This window comes from Castor canadensis, chromosome 12 (assembly GCF_047511655.1).
Source record: "Castor canadensis chromosome 12, mCasCan1.hap1v2, whole genome shotgun sequence".
In the NCBI taxonomy this organism is placed as follows: domain Eukaryota; kingdom Metazoa; phylum Chordata; class Mammalia; order Rodentia; family Castoridae; genus Castor; species Castor canadensis.
The window spans coordinates 113661009-113678762 of NC_133397.1; the positions used below are offsets into that span (position 1 = coordinate 113661009).

The following is a 17754-nucleotide window of genomic DNA, read 5'->3' on the forward strand; positions in this document are numbered from 1 at the left end:
TCAGCTACACCAGCTGTCATCTCATACACACAGCCTCTCCAGCAGCATAGTCTGAGGGTTCTGACACTTCTTACATGGCATCTGGCTTCACTGCAAGAGAACCATGCAGAAGTTTCACAAGTTTTTCTGACCTCGCCTCAGAGTCACACACTGTCACTTCTACTGTACTCTCTTGGAGGAAGCAGTCACAAGCCTGTCCGGGGCATGGGAATGAGATTCCACTGCTTTTTTTTTTTTTTTTTGAGGTGTGATCATCTATTTGTTACTCTTAAAGATTCTTATTTTTGACTGGACTCACACTTAGAAGTAGAAGCTCTCAGAGAAGACAGCCTTCTCTTTGCAATCTGTTCCTGGCTTTTTTCTTTGGCTTCCTTCATCCTGTTAGCCAAAAGTTTGGCACATTCTGCAGTCTCTTCCTTATTTTCCTTAGTACGTTGTTTCTTCAGAGCAATATGCCGGACATGTGTGCTGCAGGACACATGGAGTAGCAAGATGCTGAATCTTAAGTGCTTTGGTCCTGGGCTTCTTACCTTCTTTGTTCCAAGGCTTTCTAACAACAGTGACGGATGTCATCTTCTTTAGAGAGACTGAAAAGTTTTCGGATTCTACTAGCTCTTTTGGGCCCCAGAAGACGAGGCGCAGTAGTATCTCAGTCCAGGAATAGCCTTCTCTCCTTTTTTTACAATAACCAACTTGAGAACACTCAGGTTGGCATCCACAATGCAACCCCAAACAGATTTGTGCTTTCTCTCTCCAGTTCTCCTAGGTGTGTGACAGGAATGCCCCTTACTGAGTAGCAGGCGAGCTCTGCCATGGGTCAAGATACCCTGCTTCATGGGAGAACCTTGTTTGTCATTCCCACCACTGATTCGGACCACATAGCCCTTCCGTTCTTCACCCAGAGCGTCAGCAGCAACTTCGGTGGCCATCTGCTTCTCACAGAAAGTAGGAAGGTTGTGCTCATCGTCCACTTCAATGAGTTTGTAACAGCCAGGGGCCGGGAAGGACATATGCAGCTTCATCTGGGCTCAGCTGCTTGCCCAGGAGGTGCCACGAAAAAGAGCAAGATTCCACTTCTTGATGGGGGCCTGGCCAGTTCACAGTGTAGAGGAGCACGTGGGATGGGAGAGACCATTGGACCAGCCTTGGAAAACACACAATTTTCTGCAGCTCCCAAACCTCTTCCACCCCAACCTCTTATTTACTCTCTTGGTTTTCTTTTCTTTTCTTTATTTTTTGAGACAGGGTGTCACTCTATAGCCTAGGCTGGCCTCAAACTTTAATCTTCCTGCCTTCCAAGTCTCATTGCCAGTGTGAGCAGGTCCCTTGACCTGACTGGGAGCGACTGGGGATTGAGAAAAAAGACACAAAGACAGACATAGAGAAATCTGGGGTCGGGTGGGTCCGGCACTCCTGATGAGAGATGCTGACGACCCCCTCTGCCTCCAGGCACATTTATTTATACAGCAAGTGTGGGAAAGCAGGTTGAAAGGCAGGTCAAGTTCTCATGGGTCCAGTCGTGTAGACAGCAGGAACAGATCAGCTGTGGTATGTTGTTATTTACTACAGACTATCCTGACTGTCAGCATGTCCTGTTTTCCCTAGCCTCCCCTTGGCTGGGTCCATGCCTATCAGCCAAGAGGCCCTTTGACAGCTGTGCTCATGCCAAGGTCTATCTCCACTGCCTCAGTCTCCCTACTTGCAATGCATCCCTTGCTGACCCTTGCTCACCTCCTTCATGCCAGGGCTTTGCCTTCTCAGCACAAAGGACTTTGACACGGCCTTGCTCAGGTCAAAGTTTCTTTTCAGTCTATTTAGTTACTGGTCTCCCACACCAAGTACTAGGATTATGGGCGTGAGCTACCACTTCTGGCTCTTCTCTCTTGTTTTAAATGTACTACCGCCCATAAGATATCTCTGCTTGGACTTCTAGTCTGCCCAAACTCAAGTCTGAAAAAGAATTTATCACAACAATTTTCCATCCCAATAATCTTATTATTTTGGTAATGTGATAACTTGCAAAGATAAACAAAAATCTTTCATCTTTGAGTTTTGTCTTTAGGAAAATAATCTGTTACCAAGTCCTATCTTGCCTCACTCCATCCTATCTCAAAGGAAAGAATGAGGCCATTTCCTCGTGATGGTCACATATTTATAGTTGTTCTTAGAAGATGTTTGGGATGGGTTAGCCAGGACTTAGACAAATGTAAATATTTCTTAGAGATCAGTTTTCACTTCCATTACCATAGCAGAAGAAATGGTTCAGTGAAACTCCATCGCATTGTCTTTGTGAGGGAGAAGAGAGCTGACGCCGTCGTCCAATGCCAGAGCTTTCTGTGCAGTCAGGCCAGGAGTGAGGCTTGGAAATGGTGCCTGTCTTACTTGAACTGTGCCTGAGGTTCTATGCCATCCCTCCCTTCCCAATGCCCTGCCAGGATCCTTCTTGGTCTCACAGGATGTTGTGTGTATTTAACTAATTAGTGGCCATAAAGTGTTCCCCAAATGCCAAGTGTAATTATGGCAAGCAATTGTTTTTGCCTGGAGAAGCAGCAGCCATTGTGGAGGGAGAGAATGGAAATGTTAGCATGTTCTCTTGAACCTATGGGAGCAGGAGCTGCCCTCTGATGGACAGGACCCTGAATATAGTTCTCCTACATCAAGGCACCCCTAGGCAGCATCCCCCACAGCTTCTCTTTCTCTTTATAGATTCATCCTTGCTTTGTCAAGAGAGAAGGCATTCCCCAAGTGCACTGCCAGGAGCCACCACACAGGCAGCTTGGGTAGATGACTGAGCTCTAAAGGCCACTCATGGGAACCTCACCCCCACTCCAGGGCCCCAGAGGGGTTCTGGGAAAAATTCACTTGGGTTGTTCCTGCCACCCACAGCATCTGAAACTTAACAATAGTCTTTACAATCGTAATAATACATTAGAAAGAAAGCACTTTGGTGCCCCCTACATGGAAATTTTTGCAAGATTTTTATATTTAGAGTTCTGTTTCTCCCTCTGGGCAAATTTTATAAATAACCATTGGGAATGCTGAACAGAATTCAATTTCCATATTGATTCTGTTTCTCTTTTCATGTAAGAAACACCGAGCAATTTTATGTCGTGTGACCTTTCTCCCTGAAGGTTTATGCAATTAGGTAATGTAAATAGACAGGAATATAGGAAAGAAAGAAAAGAAGGAAACAAAGGTGTGGATACAATGCAAACAATGATTTATTTGGAAAGAAATGAGGGCTGGAGGTGTGACTCAAATAATAGAGTGCCTGCCTAGCAAAAGTTCAATCTCCAGAACCACCAAAAGAAATTCCATATTATGTCTTTGTTTTTTTCTTTTCTTTTTCATTTATTTTATATTTTTCTGGTGCTGGAGATTGAATCCAGGGTTTCATGCATGCTAGGCAAGTGTTCTACCACTAAGCTGTCCCCCCTCCTTACAAGTTATATGTGAAGATAAATGCAGATTTGTTTCAATAGCCAAACTCTCAGAGTAGAAGTTGTAGGTTATACTGTTAGCATTGAACAAACACTTGCTACACGTCCAGCATGATTTGAAAGTGCTTCATAGGTGTTGTCTCCTTTACACCTCACTTTAAGTCTGGAAATAGATCTTATTATTAACCCATTTCACAGAGTAGGAGCAGAGGCCTCTGGGAATTAAGTAACTTACCGCATGTGTCAGTCTGACGTCAGAGCCAAGGCTCCTAGCATCCTAGCAATGTCTCTATGCCAACAGCTTGTATAGTAATATGTATGAGTTGCCATTTCTATAAGGGAAAGTCAGGCACTGTCAGGTCCTGGGATCAATGAGGATACCCTTGTGCCGCCTCACTCTGGACAATGGAGGAACATTTTTCACCCTATTTGCCCAGGGACTCAGAAGATTCTGTGACACTTTCCTATGTCTAAACCTATAAGCCTTGTCCAGGAGGTCGGAAGTAAGGATTGAACCGCTGAGTGAAATTCAAGTCCATATCCATTATTTACACTCACTCAGAAATAACCTTAGACAAAGATGCTTGTTCTCTCCTGATGCATGCCCTGCCCTCCACCAGTCTAAAGAAGTTCTGGCCACACATTAGACACTCTCAGAACATTCTGGACTTTTCCTTCAGAGCACTCATTGCAGTTGGGATTAAATATCAGTGTGACTATTTGCCCAGTGTCTCACCAGATTGCAAAGATCCATCAGGGCAGCAACTGAGCCTGTGTCCCCCTGAACAATGGCTAGCACGAAACAAGTACCAGATACCTGCTAGAGAAACAAAGGATGCTGTCATCATCCTGAGATGGAGCACAAGGCTCTAAGCCCTAGAACTTTCAAAAGAAGAAGAAGAAGGATAAAATAAAAAAAGAAATCTCAGGGATTTGAATGCCAGCTTCAAGGAGATGAAAGATTGTCTTAGAGTGGATAGGTCAGACTTCTGTGCATTTTTTGTTTGTTTGTTTTTGTGGTACTGGGGTTTGAATTCAGGGCCTCACACTTGCTAGGCAGGCACTCTTAATTGCTTGAGCCACTCCACCAGCTGATAAGTCAGACTTCTGTGTGATCACCCAAGACCTGGGGCTCTCAGTGGACGTGTCAAAGGATAGATTCAATGTCAAGAAGAAAGAGCATTCTTTTGAATACAGCCTCAGGAAGTAGAAAAGTCTACACTGATGGGAAGCAAGTGCCCTGTCCCTGGAGGCAATCAGGAAGGACTTGAGGATATTCAATGAGGGGGTGGCAGACAACTAGTTCACCAGCCTAGGAAGGTCTAGTTCATGGTAGGAATGCAGCCCACAGTGAGGGAGGGGAGAGAAGCAGGCAAGAATGACAACAGAGAGGGAGGTGGACTGCTGAGGGAAGTCCCTGTCTCTTTATTCACGTTGGGCCCCAGAGCCTAGAACTGTACACAATCTACTCATTCACTCAGTTAATTCAGCAAACATTTACAGGACTGAGAGTCAGTTCCCACAGTGGACCTGCCCACCTGGGGAGCCTCCTGCCTACAGACCAGCAGAGGGCAGGAGAGACACGCCATTGCCAAGTCCTGCACAGCCTGATTCCCAGCTTTCCGTGGGGGAAACTGGGTCACTCATTCCCTCCAAGCGGCAAACATTACAAGGGGGTGGGCACACTGGGCCTCTTCAGCAAAGACTATGAGGCCCCATCTGCCACCTGCCAGAGATATCACAGCACTTGACCTCTAAGCTAGTAGAAGTCACTCCTCTCTGCAGAAGGAAGAAAGGTAGCATATTTTTTTAAATGTTTTATTTTGTTGAGACAGGGTCTCACTATGTAGCCCAGACCGATCTAGAACTTATGATCCTACTGTATTAGCCTCCTGAGTGTTGGGATTACAGCAGTGTGCACCACCATACCCCGCTGAGGCTGGTAACATGGGATGGCTCAGGGTTGGGGGAGAAGGCTGGAAGGTTTTCTTTCCAGTGAAGGAGCTGGGCACACCCAGGCCAGGTTTTAGAGAAGGGGCAAGACCAGGCCTGACAAGGCAGGGACAGGTGGAGTGATGCTTCTGAGAGAGCCTGTGACCTCACTAAAAGGAGTTCAGAGTTCTCTTTAGGCTGGGCTGAGACCTCCATTTGGAGGTGGCGGAGGGGGGCTGGGTGGCTGGATGGATGTGAATGGGTGAGTGCTAGATCTGATTTCTTAGTGGTTAAGGGGCAGGTCTGGAGTCGTATTGACTTTCCTGGCTTTGCCACCTAGAAGTCGTAAGACTTTGGGTAAGTCATTTTCATACCTCGTTTGTCTTTCCTATAACTGGTGGAACTGTTATAAAGCTGAAGTAGAGATGAACCAATGTGTCAAAGCGTTGCTCTTTTTCCTCACCACCTACAGCTCATCCTGGTCCAGGCGTCACACACTGGGATAATATCTGACACAGATGTGTGGCAATGGGAAGAGGAGGCCCACACGGCTGCTAGTCCACAAGGTAGAGTAAACTCATCCTGCAGGAAAGCTGTAGAGCCCAAGAGGCTACATCCCCCAAATCCTCTCCTCCTGGCTCCACAGCCCCCTGCTGCAGAGAGATGGAAGGGTATGGGGAGCACATGTCTCTTCCCCTCAGGTTGTGTGTGGCTTCTTGAGGGTTGAGAAATCAGGGAGTTCAAACAGTCTAGAATGGGTACCGAAGAGGAATAGAGTAGGAACCATTCTGGAAACTCCAGTTCTCCTCATAATCTCTGTGACAGTTAGAAGGACCACTTGAACCTGCAGTCAAGGACTGGTTTAGATGGATGAGCACGTAGGACTTTGTGTTAGGTAAAGCAAGCTAGAGAAAGAAAGACAACTATTAGACGTTCTCACTTGTATGTGGAAGCTAAAAACATTTGCCTCAAAAAAGCTGAGAGTAGAGTAGCGGTTACCAGAGGCTGGAAAGGGTAGGGGAAGAGAATAGGGAAGGGTTGTTTAATGGGTACAAAAGTACTGTTACATAGGAGGAATAAATTGGAATGTTCTATCGCATAGTAGGGTGACTGCAATTTGCAACAATTTATTCTGTATTTCAAAATAGCTAGAAAAGAGATTTTGAATGTTCCCAACCCAAAGAAATGACAAATGTTTGGGGTGATGGATATGCTAATTACCCTGATCTGATCATGACACACTGTATACTACCACAATAAATATGTACAATTATTATGAATCAATTAAAAATAAAAAGGTGGGTGTTGGTGGCTCACACCTTCGGCAGAGATTGGGAGGACTATAGTTCAAAGCCAGCCCAGTCAAATAGTGCATGAGACCCTATCTTGAAAACACCCATCACAAAAAAGGGTTGGTGAAGTGGCTCAAGGTGTAGACCCTGAGTTCAAACCCCAGTACTGCAAAAAGAAAATAAATAAATAAAAGTTTTGGTTTTTTTTTTTTTTTTTTTTCCAAAAAAGGGCTAGTTTGTATAATTTCTTCACTAAGACTTGAGACAAGGCCTGTGCTGCCCCTCCCCCCAACAGCGACGTGGCAGGGGCTGATGTGTCTCTACAAAGGCTCAGCACAGGGCTTAGCACTTGTTGCTTGTTAACGAGGAAGGAATCTTGGAGAACTAATTTGAGTTCCTTGTTTTACTGCTTAAAAAAAAATAAAACCAAGGCTCAGAAAACCCTGGAAGCTGGCAAAGGGACGCTTCCATCCTTTTCCATTGCTTCTAGAACCTTCTTTGTGGCCATTTGGAAAAAGTAGCTGGATCCCTACAGTGAGCCTCACAAACCGAGAAGTCCTTCTGTGACCACGGGAACCTCTCTTTGCTGCTTTTGAACGCCGGTCATTGCTTACTGACATAACCTAACCGTCAGGGTGCGACAGATGGAGCGTGACCTTCAGGGATTTGAGGACATCAAGTGTGCTGAGGTTGAAGCATGCTGCATTAGGTGTGCGGTGATGAGCAGCACAATATGAGCCGGAATCCCAGCACTTCCAGGTACCCAGGCAAGACACTTAACATCTCCAAGTCTCAGTGTCCTCATCTGTGAAGTGGGGACAGCAGTATGACCTTATAGGTGCTGGTTTTCCCTTTTAAGCTGAAAATTGCCTCTTAAACTGCCAGTTACCCTTAATCTGGAGCTGGAAGCAAGTACAAACTAAACAGTCTTCTTTTTCTCTGGGAAAATCAAACAGCAGGACCCAAAAGGAAAGGGTGAAAGCTGGTCTTTAGAATCTTCAAGTCCAGGCACAGGGAGTTTCTGAGTGGTAGAAATAACCCATTGCTGGGAAACAGGACCATGGGGATCAGGGATGGGAGTTGGAGAAAGGAAGGCGCCATGGTCTAGCAGGTCTCGTCTCTCAGATTGCTGTGTGACCTTATCTTAGTTGCTGTTTGGGACATAAAGTCTTTCTCTGGTCAAGGGGAGGTTGAGTGCGCTGCCTTTGAGGGTCCTGCAGCCCTGCAGCAGTTGAGGTTCTCAGCCATACAGCGGAAAGCTGGGCTCTCATTTTCTGGGATGCAGCCCAGGCCTCACACTGCCACAATGGCTGAGGAAGCAGCTCTTTGATGGGCTCTGGCCCACTTCCCAGAGGAGGTCACTCGGCCCCAGGGAAGCCCCTGGTTTGCTGGTTTGGATGCTGAGAAGGGCCAAGCAGCAGAGACTTTGGCCTTTTTGGCATGCAATTCCAGCCAAAGCTTTTCAGGGAAGGATGAGGACAAGCAGCAAGAGGCTGGCAGAAGCCATGGAAAAACAGCCTGGAACTCAGACTCACATTCTGCGGCCTTGCTTTGAAATCTATAACCTCAGCCACCTGGAAAATGATGAAGCCCTGAAAGGAAACAATGGTCAGGGGTCCCAGGAGACTTTCCAATTTCAAAAGACCTGGGTAAGGAATGGATTGCAGGTATTGGGGAAAAGATTGGCTAGAGCAGGCTCTGCAGGGAAAGCAAACACGGGCTGGAGCAGGTACCCTATCACTGATTCAGTGATGCAGCATCTGACTGCGGGTGGTGCTGGGTAACAGCTGTGGGGGTGTCCTCAGAGAGTTCAGGCAGGGCTGGCTCAGAGGACTTGATGCTCTGCGAAAAATGTATATGGTGTGGACTTCAAACATGAGGAGGGAGGAGGAAGGAAGGAAAGACTCAACCCCACTTGGCTGCAGGGGCCCCTGGAGGTGTCTTGGAGCTGGCTGCTCTCCTGTCAGCCAGGTGATGGGGTGGTTTTACTCCCTTAGGCAGGGAACGCTCCCGAATACCATCTAATGCCTGGTTATTGCTGCTCTGTCAGGTACACTCACACGTTGACTCATTGAATCGAATGACCTCTCCGTAGTCCCTGGAGGCTGGTGAGATTTATGATTATCTTTGTTTGGAGGCAGAGACCAAGAGCCAGGCAGAAGCATCCACCCACAGTCACCCACCTTCTGAGGTCTGGAGCTGAGATTTGAATCCATGTCCATCTATCTTTGAATCCTGTGTCCATTCCAAAAGGATGCTAACTCTCAGTGTCATCCTCTTGCCTCAAAGAAAGATGGACAACACCCCCACCTCTGCCCCATGCAGGAGGGACAGATATTGGCAGAAATGTAGCCATGTTCGGGGGAAACCAGATGTTCTGGTTGCCTGTCCCCACCATAAGCAGGAAACCAGATCCCTACTTACAGGGTCACCAGGTGAATTCCCAGCATCCCACAGAGCCCCCAGGTCTACTCTTCACATAATACTTCAGCTTGAGAGTTGATATCCTGTGGGGTCCCCTGGATCTTAATACCTCCATTTCCACTTGGTGACTCCACTCCAGGACTTCTTGGTGACTCATGCAGAGGCAAAATCTTGGCCTTGCATAGGCAAGCAGAGCCACACAGTGCCAGTGCCAGTGAAAGTCTCTCAGTAATCAGATGACCTTGAGACATTTTTGAACCCTCTGGGTCTAGACTCCCTCATTTTTTGAAATGACAATCGAACACATCAAACAAAACTTACAGCTTTGCTCTGAGAATTGAATGAGTTAACCCATGTGAAGCTACCTAACTACAAGAAGATATTCAATAAATGCTAGTTTTCATGGTGTAGGAATGGGAACGTCATTGCAAGGAAAAAAATTGTAGGATAACCACCGGTCACCGAAAACATGCCATTTCTACTCGGTCTTGTACTTGTACATAGTATCTGAATTTATCTTCCTAATACTCTTCTGAGGCAGGTAGATAGTATTTACCCCCTCCCCATTTTTCAGATAAAAAAAACTTGAGGTTCTGAAAAGTCAGTTTACCACCCAAGGTCAAGGTGCTCAGAGCTCAAGTGCTGAACATCTAAGATTGTCTGCAATAATTCCTGCTTTTCTGTGGTGACTGTGTTCCTTCCCTGAAATGAATTCCCATGTACCTACCTGCTTCAGCATCCCAGGTGCTGGGATTATAAGTATGTACCACCATACCTGGCTTCATCTTTAGATTTTTGTTTAGAGTAAGTAAGAGTGATGTGTAAGGAGCTTTGCATCCTTCATGTTAATATTTACTCCTCCTAAGTGCTCAGAACACTGTGATTATGTTTATCCCTTCCACTTTCTGTGTATTATACACATCTGTATGTCTGTCTCCTACACTAGACAGATGCTCTTGACAGCATGGACAGTATCTTTCTCTATTTGTCTGTGTTTCCTCTCCACAGAACTATTAACTCTGGCTTTGCATGCAGTAGGCTTTTGATCAATGCCTATTGACTCGAGGTGTGTGTTAGACAGAGTGAGCAAAGCATGAGAGACCAGGTTGGAATACCTGCTCCCACTGACTGTGGCTCTGAGCAAGTTACTCACCCTCTCTGGTTGTCTCTCAGTCTCCTCAGTGTGGAATGGGATGGTCGTATGTACCACCATGGGGTTGTTATGAGGAAATGAAATGAAACAATGCAGGCACAGCATTTGCATATCCCTAGTACATATTACTCATTCAGTCAATGGTGTGTGTCCTATCACCCTTGAGTGGGGAGACTGGACAAGGCTGTAATGAGGAAAGAGGTAGCTCTAGGAGACTTGGAGAAACAAGGACACTCTGAAGACCAGACTTGTTTACATCTTAGGGGATGATAGAACAGAGGTAGATAAAAAGGAGGGAGTTATTTTAAGGAAAGTTCAGTAATGTGGAGCAGAGCCAATAAAATGAGTGTAAGGCTGCTGGGACAGGGAGGTGGGGTTGATTTGAAGCCAAAGAAGCCAGATTAGTGCCCCAGAGACTCTGTCCAGGATAAAAGAGGGACCTGGGGAAGAGCCCTGACAACCAAAACCAGAAAAAGACTGGGAGTGGGGAGTGGGTAGCCAGCAGGATGACATTACAGTCTAAGGTGGCTATAGAAGGAGCAGTATCTGCCTGGATCCCAAAAGATGATCTGAAAGCCAAAAAGGATGAATAATCGGGCTCAAGGCGGGAGGCAGCTGTTCATTTATGGTTTGATGAGCACTTGACTAAGCCTCTTAGCTAGTTTAAGAAGCTACTTTGAATGTAGCTTGGTCTGAGACGTCTTTCTCTGGCTATGTGCCTTGCTGAATAAAGACCACTGGGGAGGGATCATAGAGTAGTAGAAGCAGAAGTCAGGATCTCTGGATACAGTCAGGGGAGACTGCTGCCCCTCTTATCCAGAGGTAGGGCAGCAGGAAGCTGACAGAGATAGTATGGAGAAGGCCTTCTATCAGTAGTGCATTGACCTCTTTGGCAAATCAAGAAAAATTTCTCTCTCTTTCTCTCACATACACACACACACCCCTCCCTCACATATATACTTTTGCAGTACTGGGAGTTGAACTACATGCTTGCTAGGCAGCTGCTCTACCACTTGAGCCACTCCATCAGCCCTTTTTGTGTTGGTTGTTTTTAGAGAGACTCTTGCTTTGTCCCTGGGTCATCCTGGACCACCATCCTCCTGTTAGTGCTTCCTCACATAGCTAGGATGACAGGCGTACAACATCACTTCTAGCCATTGACTGAGATAGAGTCTTGTGACCTTTTTGCCTGGACTGGTCTTGAATCCTGATCCACCCAATGTCCACCTCCCAAACAGTTAGGATTACAGGCTTGAGCCACCGCCATATATGGCAACACTGGAATTTCTAGCTGCAAAACATGGTGTTGGGGAAGCTGACATTTAGGGCCTCTTTTGATCATTTAGAAACAGGGTGCTCATCTCATCTGGAGTCCTGGTCTCCTCCTCTGACCGTCACTTGGCTCCCTTCCCCACAGTGGCAGAGGAAGAGGCTTGTCCAGTGGCAGGAGCCAAGGCCTTAACCAGCCTGAAGGGGCAGAAATGGTCTTTCTGGCCTTGAGATCTGAGTAAGATTGTCCAGAGCAATTTGTAGACTAACTTGAAAGTGACATGGGTGAGGAAGTAGCTAAAGAAACAAAAGTTCCTTTACCTACAGAGCCTTGTTAACGGTGCCCTGCCTGTTAACCAGAAATAGTAGTGGAAGCCAGGAGGTCAAAGGAGCACCTCTGGCTGGGTAGTAAGAGCCACACAGACATACGCATGTGGGAACACACCCCATCCTCCTAGCCCTTCACTCCAGTGCAGGTCCAGGTGGATGGGGTGGGGTTCTGTTCTATTCAGTCATCCACCAACTCAGGTAGCCACATTCTGCCATATCCAACCAAGGCTGCTGTGAGATTCAAAAGAACAATGGAGACAACCTCTAGGATGTTTTTATGGGCAGATCTGGAAGTAGAACATACCACCTCACATTGTATCGGTCAGAAGTCATTCCAAAGAATACAACTAAATTGCAAAATAGTCTGGGAAAAGAAGCCTAGCTGTGTGCCTGGGAAGAAGATGAAATGGACTGGGTGACCAGTCAGTAAATGTCTGCCATGTTGCCTAATTACATGTAGACACTTGGTGATGGAGCACTGAGAAGAGGGTCCAGAGAACTAAACAGATTGAAAAGACAGGAAGGATTTGGAACATCATCCAACCAAAGGTGTGGCTTTCCTGACACCTACTTGCTTGTAGGTGTTCTGAGACAAAGACATGTGGTAGGAGTAGTCAGGTGAGATCCAACATGGAGAGCTCCAAGAACAGGGAAGCTCTTGGCCAAGAGGAAGGATGCTCTGGAGGCCTAGAGAATGTTCTGAAGAGTGGTGAGGCAGTACTCAGGGCAGGCTTGGGCTCACATGGGGCACACTCAGGGAACTTTAGGTCCAGCACCAATCACCAGCATAGGAAAAAAGGCACGTGCCCAGAACCCACACTCCACACTGCAAAACCCATGGGCAATTCGCCTGTGTTCCATCTTTGTGGGAGGGGCTGAGGGGAGTCAAGACTTATAAGGAGAGGGGCCCAGAGAAAGGAGGAGGGCTGTATAGGAGAGAAGGAAATAAAGCTGGAAAAACTCATTCTGTACATGGCGGGAGAGATGTGGCTTGATTGTAGTGTGGGTGATATGTTGCAGGTCTACCCAGTGGAACCTTCTGCAGTGATGGGAATGTATCTACACTGTCCAATATGGAAGCCACACATGACTGTTAAGTGCTTGTTTCCTTCAAGTGTGCCTAGTGTGACTCAGGACCTGAATTTTCATTTGTATTATACTTTAATTAATGTGAGTCTAGTTAGCTGCTGGTGGCTAGCAGCCAGCAACTCAGCTGCACAGACACAGTTTCAGTCTCATGGAAGGAGTGGGGAGTGGTGAGCTGGATCTCCTCATTCTCTGCCTGTCACCACTCCTGGTGACAGGAGACTGGTCAGAGTGCTGGGCAGCCAGGTAGCCTTACCAAATCTTCACCGGTCTAGTTCTAGAGCTCTGAAGGGAGCCTGGGCCCTGTGTTCTCGGCCTTTGGTTTCAAAGTTGGGCTTTTGGTAGCTGCTCCTGTCAGTGGGAGGGTCTGAGTTGTTGAGGCCTCACGGATGTGGTTGTGTTCCTCAAGATGCTCAGAGAAAGTGTTGCAGCTTGAGGACGAGAACCGTAATTGCATCTGCCACTCTTCTGCTCCGTGCCCAGACTGTCTAAATGGTAAATGCTTTGGTGTTCACTATCCTTGCACCCCCTTCCCTAGCTTCATTTGGAATCTAGAATATCCCCTCACCCTTCTTAGATCAGCTAACAACTCTGCTGTGAAGCCTATTGAAGGAGAATGTTATCAACAGAATGACTGTCTATTTCTTTGTGCCCGAGGGCCCATGGGCCTGGGGCTGCCTTGCCAGTGTCCTAGAGTCAACACCAGAGTCCCTGGAATTTGCTCAACCCTCAAGACTCCTCCCTTGCCCACCTCTTAGGCTGGGTGCCAAGCTAGAGGGGCAGGGTCACATTAATTCCGTTCTCTCCTCTCTTAATTCAGTTCTCTCTCCTCTCTCTCTTCTTTCTATTATCTTCCCTTCTGGGGAAAGCTGGCTTTAATCCTGTCTACAGGTGACAGGGTTGGCTGATCCCTAACGGTGGTGAGAGGGAGTTTCCAGGTGAGAGATGGAACACACCGTGACTATGGGGACTGTGGACACAAGCCCAGGTGGGATCTGGTCTGCTTCCTGCCCGTATTCCCATGGTCAGTGTTTCTCAAGTACTGGCCCAAGTTTTGCTCAAGTTCCCTGCCTCTCTCTCACCGGGTCTCCCAGGCCTTTTCAATATGACCCAGAGAGCTCCTTCTGGAGGACAAAGATAATGACATCCCACTCTGTATGACATCCTCTGCTAGGTCCTCAGTGGCTCCCCAGTAGAGGCCAGATGTTTCAGCGTGGCTTAGAAGGCCTGTCATAGTTTGTTTCTCTTCTCCAGCCCAGCCTCTATGCAGGCTGGGGTGCTCACCACCCCTCCCGACCTCCTCACACACGAGGCATGGTCCTCTGGGGATACCCAAGGTCATTCACAGTTCCTGTGAGATGGCTCTGAGTTTATCTGTATTCCTTCAGCTTAGGAAGTACCCTTACCCTGCATCACCTCTCCCATCTGTGCAGCCACTGTTTCTGTAAAATGTCCCTTGTCTCCCTAGTGCCACACAAAGAGTTTGACAGGTCTGTCTCAGTTCTGGGGCCCCAAGGCCCCCAGCACCCTGTTGGGCTTATTCAGACCAACTGGTACAATGGAATAAAGCCTGCTCTGACCAGCAGCCTGGGAGGCTGTCTCCTATCTGAAGTCAGAGGAGAAAATGAATACAGAAGTTAAAGCAGGTTATCACAAATTGTCTGCAGTAAACGCTGTTGTTGTCCACATGTGGCCCCCAGCCCTCTCCTCCTGACAGAACAGAAACCCAGGTGCAGCCAGTACAGGCTCTTTCACAGAACAGGTGCTGCACACCTAGTTGTTAGATGGTTAAACGCTCAGCACTTAGCTCCCAGGATGAAGCTGAGGGTCACACTTGGGTTTCTTTGCTCTTGTTTTTCTGCTTTGTTTTCTGCTCTGCAGAGCAGTGCAAATGACAATGTCAGAGACAACTTCTGTAAGCCATTTCTCCCCACCCACAGCACCCTGGATCTGGAGTCAAGGCTTCTGAAGCTGGGGCCAACATGCTCTCCCTATCTCTGGACTGCTCTCTTGGGACCTGCTTCCCACAGCCTCCCCCGTCCCCACAAGCAGCCGGGACATCTTATTCACGGATGCTCCTTCTGTGCAGGGCTTTGGCAGTAGCTGCTTCTCCACCACTCTCTACTGCTTGCTCAGCCAGGGCCCTGCCAAGCCTCCTCCTCCACACCTGATGGCCTACCTGGCTGGGTTCTCAGCTGCTCTTGGGATTGCTGTCTATGGCTCCAAGCAGGGCTGTTTTCCCACTTCTCCTTTGAAGAAATGCCCATGGTACCTAGGCCATCACCAACTAGTCATCCAACTCCTTTTCTCTCCCCTTGTCCCCTAGAGTCCTTCTAGAGCACCTTGTAGAGCCCTGTCCTTCATCACTAAACCACACTCAGCCTCCTTGAGCCTCAACTGCATGGGTGTGTTTTACCTCCCTCAATTGTGCGGTGGATTCCTTAAGATCAGGCTCAAGCTAAGTACAGCTTTGTGCCTCCCACGTTCTCCCGCAGGCACTGCCCGTGGTAAGTTTTAATGCCTCCTTATTGATCACTCAGAAGTGGAGGCTCATTAAAGGGTTTGTGAAGCTCAGGTTCTGTTCCATTAGGCACTAGAACTTGGGTTCTCTTTCATTAAGATAATTTTCCCCAAAAAGTGTTCTCTGGGTTATAGGACGGTACTAGGTGTTGCCGCATAAGGAGACCCATGATCAACTACAACACGTTTCTTAGAGTCCTAATGTATTAATGCATGTTATAATTTTCCAAGAAGATAGATGTGGGAGTAGAAGACCTCCACAGGTCAGAGACAACAGACAGGGCCCTAAGACAAGTGCTCCAGATAGTAGAGAATAATCACTTGGCTCAGCTAAAGAACAGGAGGCATTAGGTTAGGGTAAAGACTAGGTTGTGATCAATAAAGCCAATCTCACAAAGATGCACTCTGGAGCCGAGGGCTCACCCAGCTAACACCAAGTGTATGGTGTGTGAGGGGGTCTCATTTGGTGTGGGTAATCATTGTCATGAGTCTCTGCCTTCCCAGGGTTTTCTCTCCTCCCAACCTGGGGGTAGTGGGCTGTCATCAATATCTCAACCAATGACCCTTCACTGGAACTACCACATGCCTGGACCCAACAGCCAGATTTCAGATACAGAATGTCTAAGTCAGCTGCAGACCTAAGAATTTTCTAAGCCAGGACTAAAAGCCACATGGAGGCCTTTCTGAGGCAGAGCTGGCCACAGACAAAAGTGTTTGGCCAAGGAACCCTTTTTTTCTTTTTAATATGTTATGAAATTGATAGTTCTAGGAACACACCTTGGTAAATGTGCCTTACAGTTACTCACCTGTCTTCACTCATCACTAGTGTCTTGTGATGTTCTGTTTATAAAGCCCATCCTGTGAATCTCCATGCTTCTGTGGATTGTCCCCCTTGTCCAGATGAGCAGAGATGGGAAGGTCCCTGGAGTGGAGAGTTGTGCCACATACATTTGGGATTCTGCTCTGCCAGTTACTTGGAGATGGGAATATCTACCTCACAAAGATACCGACAGGATGAAGTGGAAGTGTATGTTAGAGTAACTGTAAAATCCATCACCCCAACACGTATTAACTGGATCCATGTTACGTGGCTCTCCATAAAGAAAAGCTACCATTCTTGGGGAGTCTGAGGAGAACCATAGCCAGTGTTTGATACTTTCTATATGTTATTTAATGTAATCCCCACAATTACCTGACAGGGTTGGATATTATAATCCCTATTTTATAGATAAGGAAACTGAGGTTCAGCAATTTGAGGAGTTTGCCCAATTTTATCAACTACAGTGACGGTAGAAACTTGAATGCAAGCTAAATCCAAAACCCGCACATTCCGTGCTTTTTAATATTAGGAATAAAGACACTCATCCTAATAAAATAAAAATTAAAGCCTACCTCACAAGCACAAGCAAACAAATGAAAAAGATACTGGTTTAAGGCTCTGCTGTGCATGGTTCTGTATAAGAATTAACAGTATTAATGTTAATTTTTTTTTTATGGCACTGGGGTTTGAACTCAGGGCCTCACTCTTTCTAGGTAGGTGCTCTACCACTTGAGCCCCTCCACCAGCCCTTTTTCGTGATGTGTATTTTTGTGATAGGGTCTTGTAAGCTATTTGCCCGCTTGCTTCAAACTGCTGTCTTCCTGACCTCAGCATCCCAAGTAGCTAGGATTACAGGTGTGAGCCACTGGCGCCCAGCCTTATGTTAATGTTTAAAATTAACATAAAATTAACTTTTGGCTATATAGTTCCAAGAACTATAGCCAAAGCTTAGTTCCACAAGCTTCTGGTGGAACAAGTCTCTTTCCTGTCTGTTTCCCATTTTCCTCCTCCAGAGCACAGAGGAAATTGCCACCTATTTCCCAAGGCTGTTGCAAGAAGAAAATTGACCTAGAATATGCAAACGCAGTTACAGCAGTGTCTGGCTCTTGGCAGACACTCAATAAGTGTAGCTGAATGAGTTTCTTTGTAATTTATAATCCAACAATGACACACATGAAATGCCGCAAATATACTGATTTTTAACAATGGGACATAATATTGACGGAAGTATTAGTGCTCATTTTTTACAATTGCATTTTAACTATCAGGTGGTAAGACATGAGAGCAGGAGGAGGGTTAAGAGCACAGACTTTGAGCCACAGGCCTGGGTCACATTCACTTACCAGCTCCAGAGATCCCCAGTTGGGGGCCCTTGGGAAAGTGACAGACTCTTTGCCATCTCCTGGCCTGTAACATGACAGGGTGGTTGTGAGGATTAAAGAATTCACATGTGCAATTCTTTTATACACACAATAAGTGATGGGCATG

At 46.8% G+C, this 17754-nt stretch overlaps 1 pseudogene; it reads right to left on the reverse strand.

Annotated features, from left to right (window-relative positions):
- Window positions 1–256: 256 nt before the first annotated feature.
- LOC109697489 (small ribosomal subunit protein eS6-like) lies at window positions 257–1392 on the reverse strand (annotated as a pseudogene).
- Window positions 1393–17754: the final 16362 nt, after the last annotated feature.